Below are 8,896 nucleotides of genomic sequence, written 5' to 3'. Positions count from 1 at the left end.
GTTGAGGCAGCTGAGGATACGCGGCGAAGGGGTTGATCCTCACGAGCTACCGGGGCCCTGAGCCTCGGGAGGCTCTGGGGGTCCAGGCGGTTCCTTGCAGGCCGTCTCCATCTCCGCCAGGACTGTGTGGTGCTTGGCCTCCTGAACCGCCATGACGCTCTGCAGGTTGCGCTGGAAGGTGGCAGCCACGCTCGGCAGGCTGAACGGCATGAAAACGTAGTTGTGAGGTGGACCTTCGCAGCGTCCAACCCGCGAAGGCTAGAAGTGCTCCTGAGATGCTGCTCGGTTGAGCCCTGGTATGTCAATGCAGACACGCAGCTCACCACCCTCGCCTGGGTAGGGAGCAGCACCAGGTGGGCGGTGGTTGCCGCGTATTGCTCTTGCTTCCTGAAGCTCCTGAGATACCTTGGTGATGAACTCCTGAGCACCGGGCGCTCCTTGCCCAGTGTCCTCCTGAGGGAGACATGCTGCGAAGCATGCCTCCTAGTGGTGCCCGAGCGCCTCCCTCGTGATGTTGGCAACGTTTGAGGCCCTCCAGAAAAGAGCCCCCGAGACCTGCCCGGGGAGGGCGCCGGGCGCGCCTTCCTATGCGACAGAGGGAGGTGCCCCAGGTGCAGGCGCTAATCCCGACGAGGTGCCACCCGCGGCGCTGCCCTCCTGAGGTCCAGCACGGAGTAGCTGCTTCTTCTTCTTGGGGACGACCTCAGGGGGGTACCGAGCTGCATTGTTACCGGGGTCTTCGATTGACGCTGCTTGGAAGGCGCGCTCGAGGGAGCACACTGCATCTCTTTCTTCATAGGGGACTGTGATGATCCCGCCGCTTCCTGGCATCTTGAGGACGTTGTAGCCATGGTGCGTCACGGCCATGAACTTGGCCAGGGCCAAATACCCGAGGATGGCATTGTATGGCAGACGGATCTGGGCGACATCGAAATCGATGAGCTCGGTGCGGTAGTTGTCGCGCTGTCCGAAGGTGACAGGGAGGCGGACCTGCCCGATCGGAGTGGTGGAGCCGTCGGTCACTCCTGAGAATGGCTTGGTAGGCTGAAGCTGGTCATATGGCACTTGGAGATTGTCAAAAATGTCGACAGACAGGACGTTGAGCCCTGCACCGCCATCGATGAGAGTCTTGGTAACTTGCACGTTGCTAATGACTGGCGAACAGAGCATCGGGAGGACTCCGGCGGTTGCCGCGCACTTGAGCTGATCTGCTGAGCTGAACAAGATAGCGTACTTGGACCACCTAAGTGGGCGCGTGGCCTCAAGCTTGGGGAGGACTGCATTCACCTCGCGAGCGAACTGCTTGAAGATACGCTACATGGCTGGGGCTTGAGCTCTGCCCAAGATGCAGGCGATGGCACACGGCTCCTGGAAGCCCCCAGCTCCCTCGCCTTGATGGTGGTCATCATTCCTTCTTGGTGGTGGCGGAAGCGGAGGGAGACCGGCGTTGCCCCGAGGGCGATCCTCACAAGGCCGATCTCTCCAGGTGCCCTCGCGAGGCTGATCCTGCCAGCGATCCTCACGGGGCCGGTCGCGCCACTCCTGGAGCGGGCCACGGTCGTCCCAATGTCCGCCACCATGTCCTCCTCCTTGGTCGTATCCCTGGTCGTTACGCTCGGGGCGTCGACCGTAGCGTCCTTCACAAATGGCCCTGAGCTCTTGACAGTCGCTGGTGTTGTGGCTATTCAGGTTGTGGAAGGCGCAGAACGGCCGGCTGCTCTTGGATGACTCGGGCTGGTCCCTGCCACGCATTGTGTCCAGCTCCGCCGCGAGCACGGATGCTCCCTTGCGCTTCACGTCCTTGGCCTTGGCTTTATTCTCCTCCGGGTCTACAGCCGGGAGCTCGAGGAGGGAGAGGCGCCCCTCCATGGCTCTTGCGCACTTGGTCGCCAGGTTGAACAACTCCAGATATGTGCACAACTCCTCGTGGATGGCGAGTTCCTCCTTCATCTTGACGTCGCGGACACCATCGGAGAATGCGGAGATGATGGCCTCGTCCATCACCTTGGGGATCTTCAGGCGAACGTTGTTGTAGCGTTGGATGTACTTCTGGAGGGTTTCTCCTGGTTGTTGCTTGACGCGGCGTAGGTCACCCGCAGCCGGTGGGCAGTCGCGAGTGCCCTGGAAGTTGGCAACGAAATGGTCGCGCATCTCGTTCCAGGAGGAGATAGAGCCTGGAGGCAGGTTCAGGAGCCAAGATCAGGCTCCATCCTTGAGAGCCATGGGGAACCAATTTGCCATGACTTTCTCATCGCCGTTGGCCGCCTCGATGCTCAGCTCATAGAGCTGCAAGAACTCCGCAGGGTCGGGGGTGCCGTCGTAGCGAGGAGGTAGGTCCGGCTTGAACTTGCCTGGCCCAGCGACGCTGCGCAGCTCAGGGGTGAAGGCATGATAGCCTACCGTGGTTGCCGGGACTCTGCGCTAGTGGAGAACTTGTCCTTGAAGGGGTCTGCACACCGCCCCACAGGCGGCACGCGGTCTTGGCATGGTGGTGTAGGAAGCGCAGGGGCGTTCTCCTGCGACCGAGGGACTTCTTGGCAGCTTCTTTCTTCTTGCGCGGGCGCCAGATGTGCCAGGTAGCGCCGTGGGGACGCGCGTCTAGGCGCCAAGACTCCGTTTTGGGGCAGAAGTGGTGGAGGCGCTTCATGGGCTATGCCGCCCGGGGCCGGCGGAGGGCGAGGCAGCGAGGGGGACGGCGCGGGGGAGCCCCCTGCGGCACTGACAAGCTCGGAGATGCGGTCGAGCCAGTCCTCATAGAGGTCGTTGATGGGGCGGTAGCGCAGGAGCTCGCGCGCCATGCACAGAGCGGCCTACGCGTCCACGGGAGCGTGGCGAGCGTGGGATGGCGAGCCAGCCGGGGTCAGCAATGGAGTGGCGGTGCGGCCGTCTCGCCGCATGATACGTCTCCAACGTATCTATAATTTTTTATTATTCCATGCTATTATATTATGAACCTTGGATGTTTTATATGCATTTATATGCTATTTTATATGATTTTTGGGACTAACCTATTAACCTAGAGCCTAGTGCCAGTTTCTGTTTTTTCCTTGTTTTAGAGTATCGCAGAAATGGAAAATCAAACGAAGTCCAATTGACCTGAAACTTCACGGAACTTATTTTTGGACCAGAAGAAGCCCACGGAGTATCGGACTTGGACCAGGAGAGTCCCGGGCTACCCACGAGGGTGGGGGCGGCCCACCCCCTGGGCGCGCCCCCTGCCTCGTGCACATCCCCGAGATCCACCGACGTACTTCTTCCTCCTATATATTCCCATATACCCTAAAAACTTCGGGGAACACAATAGATCAGGAGTTCCGCCCCCAGAAGCCTCTGTAGCCACCAAAAACCAATCTAAACCCGTTTCGGCACCCTGCCGAGGGGAAATCCTTCTCCGGTGGCCATCTTCATCATCCCGGTGCTCTCCATGACGAGGAGGGAGTAGTTCTCCCTAAGGGCTGAGGGCATGTGCCAGTAGCTATGTGTTTCATCTCTCTCTCTCTCTCGTGTTCTTGAGGTGGTACGATCTTGATGTATCCCGAGATTTGCTATTATAATTGGATCTTATGATGTTTCTCCCCCTCTACTCTCTTGGAATGGATTGAGTTTTCCCTTTGAAGTTATCTTATCGAATTGAGTCTTTAAGGCTTTGAGAACACTTGATGTATGTCTTGCGTGGGATACCCATGGTGACAATGGGGTATTCTATTGATCCACTTGATGTATGTTTTGGTGATCAACTTGCGGGTTCTGCCCATGAACCTATGCATAGGGGTTGGCACACGTTTTTGTCTTGACTCTCCGGTAGAAACTTTGGGGCACTCTTTGAGGTTCTATGTGTTGGTTGAATAGATGAATCTGAGATTGTGTGATGCATATCGTATAATAATACCCACGGATACTTGAGGTGACATTGGAGTATCTAGGTGACATTAGGGTTTTGGTTGATTTGTGTCTTAAGGTGTTATTCTAGTACGAACTCTAGGGTTGTTTGTGACACTTATATGAATAGCCCAACAGATTGATTGGAAAGAATAACTTTGAGGTGGTTTTGTACCCTGCCATAATCTCTTCGTTTGTTCTCCGCTATTAGTGGCTTTGGAGTGACTCTTCGTTGCATGTTGTGGGATAGTTATGTGATACAATTATGTTATTATTGTTGAGAGAACTTGCACTAGTGAAAGTATGAACCCTAGGCCTTGTTTCAATGCATTGCAATACCGTTTGTGCTCACTTTTATCATTAGTTACCTTGCTGTTTTTATATTTTCAGATTACAAAAACCATTATCTACTATCCATATACCACTTGTATCACCATCTCTTCGCCGAACTAGTGCACCTATACAATTTACCATTGTATTGGGTGTGTTGGGGACACAAGAGGCTCTTTGTTATTTGGTTGCAGGGTTATTTGAGAGAGACCATCTTCATCCTACGCCTCCTGCGGATTGACAAACCTTAGGTCATCCACTTGAGGGAAATTTGCTACTGTCCTACAAACCTCTGCACTTGGAGGCCCAACAACGTCTACAAGAAGAAGGTTGTGTAGTAGACATCAAGCTCTTTTCTGGCGCCGTTGCCGGGAGGTTAGCGCTTGAAGGTATATCTTTAGATCTTGCAATCGAATCTTTTTGTTTCTTGTTTTATCACTAGTTTAGTCTATAAAAGAAAACTACAAAAAAATGGAATTACGGGTACCTCATATGCTTCATCTTTTTAATATCTATCATGAAAATAAGGATTCCGATAGTTGTGCTCAAGTGCTAGAAGAAGAAATCTATAAAATTTTTGGCACTAAATCTTTGAATGATGAGCATTATTGCAATGTTGTTAGTATTAATTCTTTGAGTATCCATGATGCTAATGATATGCAAAGCCACAAGCTTGGGGATGCTAGGTTTGATGAAAATGATATTTTTAGTCCCCCAAGTTTTGATGCGCAAATTTATTATGATGAGAGCATGCCCGTTATCTATGATGATTATTGTGATGACTTGGATGCTATTAAGAATAATGATATCCATGAAACTTGTCATCATGATTTTAGTTTTCAATTGTATTATGCCTCACATGGTAATTATTATGTTGAGTTTGCTCCCACTATTACTCATGAGAAGAAATTCGCTTATGTGGAGAGTAGTAAATTTTCTATGCTTGTAGATCATGAAAAGAATGCTTTAGGTGCTGGTTATATTGTTGAATTCATTCATGATGCTACTGAAAATTATTATGAGGGAGGAATATATGCTTGTAGGAATTGCAATAATATCAAGTTTCCTCTCTATGTGCTTAAAGTTTTGAAGTTATGCTTGTTTTACCTTCCTATGCTAGTTGATTATTGTTCCCACAAGTTGTTTGATCACAAAACCCCTATGCATAGGAAGTGGGTTAGACTTAAATGTCCTAGTCATATTCTTCATGATGCTCTCGTTATGTTACAATTCTTATCCTTTATGTGAGCATCATTGAAATCATGATGCCTAGCTAGGGGCGTTAAACGATAGCGCTTGTTGGGAGGCAACCCAATATTATTCTTGTTCCTTGATTTTAGTTCATGTTTAGTAATAAATAATTCATCTAGACTCTGTTTAGATGTGGTTTATGCTTTTAGTTAGTGTTTTTTCCAAGTAGAAGCTTTGGGAAGACTTGGGGAAAGTCTTGTTGATCTTGCTGTAAAAAACAGAAACTTTAGCGCTCACGAGAATTGCTGCCATTTTTTATTGGAGAGTGATATTTAGTTAATTCCTTTTTCAGATGATTAATAGATAAATCCCGCAAGTACAGCAATTTATATTAGAATTTTTGGTGTTCCAGAAGTTTGCGTTAGTTACAGATTACTACAGACTGTTCTGTTTTTGACAGATTCTATTTTGTGTGTGTTGTTTGCTTATTTTAATGAATCTATGGCTAGTAAAAGAGTTTATAAACCATATAGAAGTTGGAATGCAGTAGGTTTAACACCAATATAAATAAAGAATGAGTTCATTACAGTACCTTGAAGTGGTATTTTGTTTTCGTATACTAACGGAGCTTACGAGTTTTCTGTTAAGTTTTGTGTTGTGAAGTTTTCTAGTTTTGGGTAAAGATTCGATGGACTATGGAATAAGAAGTGGCAAGAGCCTAAGATTGGGGATTCCCAAGGCACCCCAAGGTAATATTCAAGGACAACCAATAGCCTAAGCTTGGGGATGCCCCGGATGGCATCCCCTCTTTCGGCTTCGTTCATTGGTAACTTTACTTGGAGCTATATTTTTATTCGCCATATGATATGTGTTTTGCTTGGAGAGTCATTTTATTTTATTTTGTTTTTCTTGATATTTGAATAAAGTATCAAGATCTGAAATTATTAAATGTTAGAGAGTTTTCACATAGTTGCATAATTATTCGACTACTCATTGATCTTCACTTATATCTTTCGGAGTAGTTTGTCGTTGCTCTAGTGCTTCACTTATATCTTTCTAGAGCACGGTGCTGGTTTTATATTGAAGAAATTAATGAACTCTCATGCTTCACTTATATCATTTTGAGAGTCTTTAGAACAGCATGGTAGTTTGCTTTGGTTATGAAACTAGGCCTAATATGATGGGCATCCAAGAGGGATATAATAAAAACTTTCATATAGAGTGCATTGAATACTAAGAGAAATTTGATACTTGATGATTGTTTTGAGATATGAAGATGGTTATATTAGAGTCATGCTAGTTGAGTAGTTGTGAATTTGAGAGATACTTGTGTTAAAGTTTGTGATTCCCGTAGCATGCATGTATGGTGAACCGTTATGTGAGGAAGTCGGAGCGTGATTTATTTATTGATTGTGTTCCTTATGAGTGGCGGTCAAGGACGAGCGATGGTCTTTTCCTACCAATCTATCCCCCTAGGAGCATGCACTTAGTACTTTGTTTTGATAACTAATAGATTTTTACAATAAGTATGTTAGTTCTTTATGACTAATGTTGAGTCCATGGATTATACGCACTCTCACCCTTCCACCATTGCTAGCCTCTCTTATACCGCGCACTTTTCGCCAGTATCATACACCCACCTTCGTCAAAACAGCCACCATACCTATCATGGCATTTCCATAGCCATTCCAAGATATATTGCCATGCAACTTTCCACCGTTCCGTTTACTATGACACGCTCCATCATTGTCATATTGCTTTGCATGATCATGAAGTTGACATTGTATTTATGTCAAAGCCACCGTTCATAATTCTTTCATACATGTCACTCATGCATCATTGCACATCCCGGTACACCGCCGGAGGCATTCATATAGAGTCATACTTTGTTCTAAGTATTGAGTTGTAATTCTTGAGTTGTAAGTTAATAAACGTGTGATGATCATCGTTATTAGAGCATTGTCCCAGTGAGGAAAGGATGATGGAGACCATGATTCCCCCATAAGCCAGGATGAGACTCCGGATGAAAAAAAGAGAAAAAAAGAGGCCATAAAAAGGGAGAAAAAGGCCCAAATAAAATAAAAAAATATAAAAATATAAAAAATGAGAGAAAAGAGAGAGAAGGGGCAATGCTACTATCCTTTTACCACACTTGTGCTTCAAAGTAGCACCATGATCTTCATGATAGAGAGTCTCCTATGTTTTCACTTTCATATACTAGTGGGAATCTTTCATTATAGAACTTGTCTTGAATGTTCCAATGATGGGCTTCCTCAAAATGCCCTAGGTCTTCGTGAGCAAGCGAGTTGGATGCACACCCGCTAGATTCTTTTGTTGAGCTTTCATACATTTATAGCTCTAGTGCATCCGTTGCATGGCAATCCCTACTCACTCACATTGATATCTATTGATGGGCATCTCCACAGCCCGTTGATACGCCTAGTTGGTGTGAGACTATCTTCTCCCTTTTTGTCTTCTCCACAACCACCATTCTATTCCACCTATAGTGCTATGTCCATGGCTCACGCTCATGTATTGCGTGAAGATTGAAAAAGTTTGAGAACATGAAAAGTATGAAACAATAGCTTGGCTTGTCATTGGGGTTGTGCATGATTTAAATATTTTGTGTGGTGAAGATAGAGCATAGCCAGACTATATGATTTTGTAGGGATAGCTTTCTTTGGCCATGTTATTTTGAGAAGACATGATTACTTGGTTAGTATGCTTGAAGTATTATTATTTTTATGTCAATATTAAACTTTTGTATTGAATCTTATGGATCTGAATATTCTTGCCACAATAAAGAGAACTACATGGATAAATATGTTAGGTAGCATTCCACATCAAAAATTCTGTTTTTATCATTTACCTACTCGAGGACGAGCATGAATTAAGCTTGGGGATGCTGATACGTCTCCAACGTATCTATAATTTTTTATTGTTCCATGTTATTATATTATCAACCTTTGATGTTTTATATGCATTTATATGCTATTTTATATGACTTTTGGGACTAACCTATTAACCTAGAGCCCAGTGCTAGTTTCTGTTTTTTCCTTGTTTTAGACTATCGCAGAAAAGGAAAATCAAACAGAGTCTAATTGACCTGAAACTTCACGAAACTTATTTTTGGACCAGAAGAAGCCCACGGAGTATCGGAGTTGGACCAAGAGAGTACCGGGCTGCCCATGAGGGTGTGGGCAGCCCACCCCCTGGGCGCGGCCCCTGCCTCGTGGACAGCCCGGAGATCCACTGACATACTTCTTCCTCCTATACATACCCATATACCCTAAAAACTATGGGGAACACAATAGATCGGGAGTTCCGCCGCCAGAAGCCTCCGTAGCCACCAAAAACCAATCTAAACCCGTTCTGGCACCCTGTCGGAGGTGAAATCCTTCTCCGGTGGCCATCTTCATCATCCCGGTGCTCTCCATGATGACGAGGGAGTAGTTCTCCCTAAGGGCTGAGGGTATGTGCCAGCAGCTATGTGTTT

At 46.8% G+C, this 8,896-nt stretch overlaps 1 pseudogene; it reads right to left on the bottom strand.

The window, feature by feature from the left end:
- Nucleotides 1–585: 585 nt before the first annotated feature.
- On the bottom strand, nt 586–2,647 carry LOC147980246 (uncharacterized; annotated as a pseudogene).
- Between the last annotated feature and the right edge of the window lie 6,249 nt (nt 2,648–8,896).

The sequence above is a fragment of the Triticum urartu genome, chromosome 3A (assembly GCF_056163025.1).
Source record: "Triticum urartu cultivar PI428250 chromosome 3A, HENAU_Tu73, whole genome shotgun sequence".
Classification (NCBI taxonomy): Eukaryota; Viridiplantae; Streptophyta; class Magnoliopsida; order Poales; family Poaceae; genus Triticum; species Triticum urartu.
This window is presented reverse-complemented; position numbering and strand designations above follow the sequence as displayed.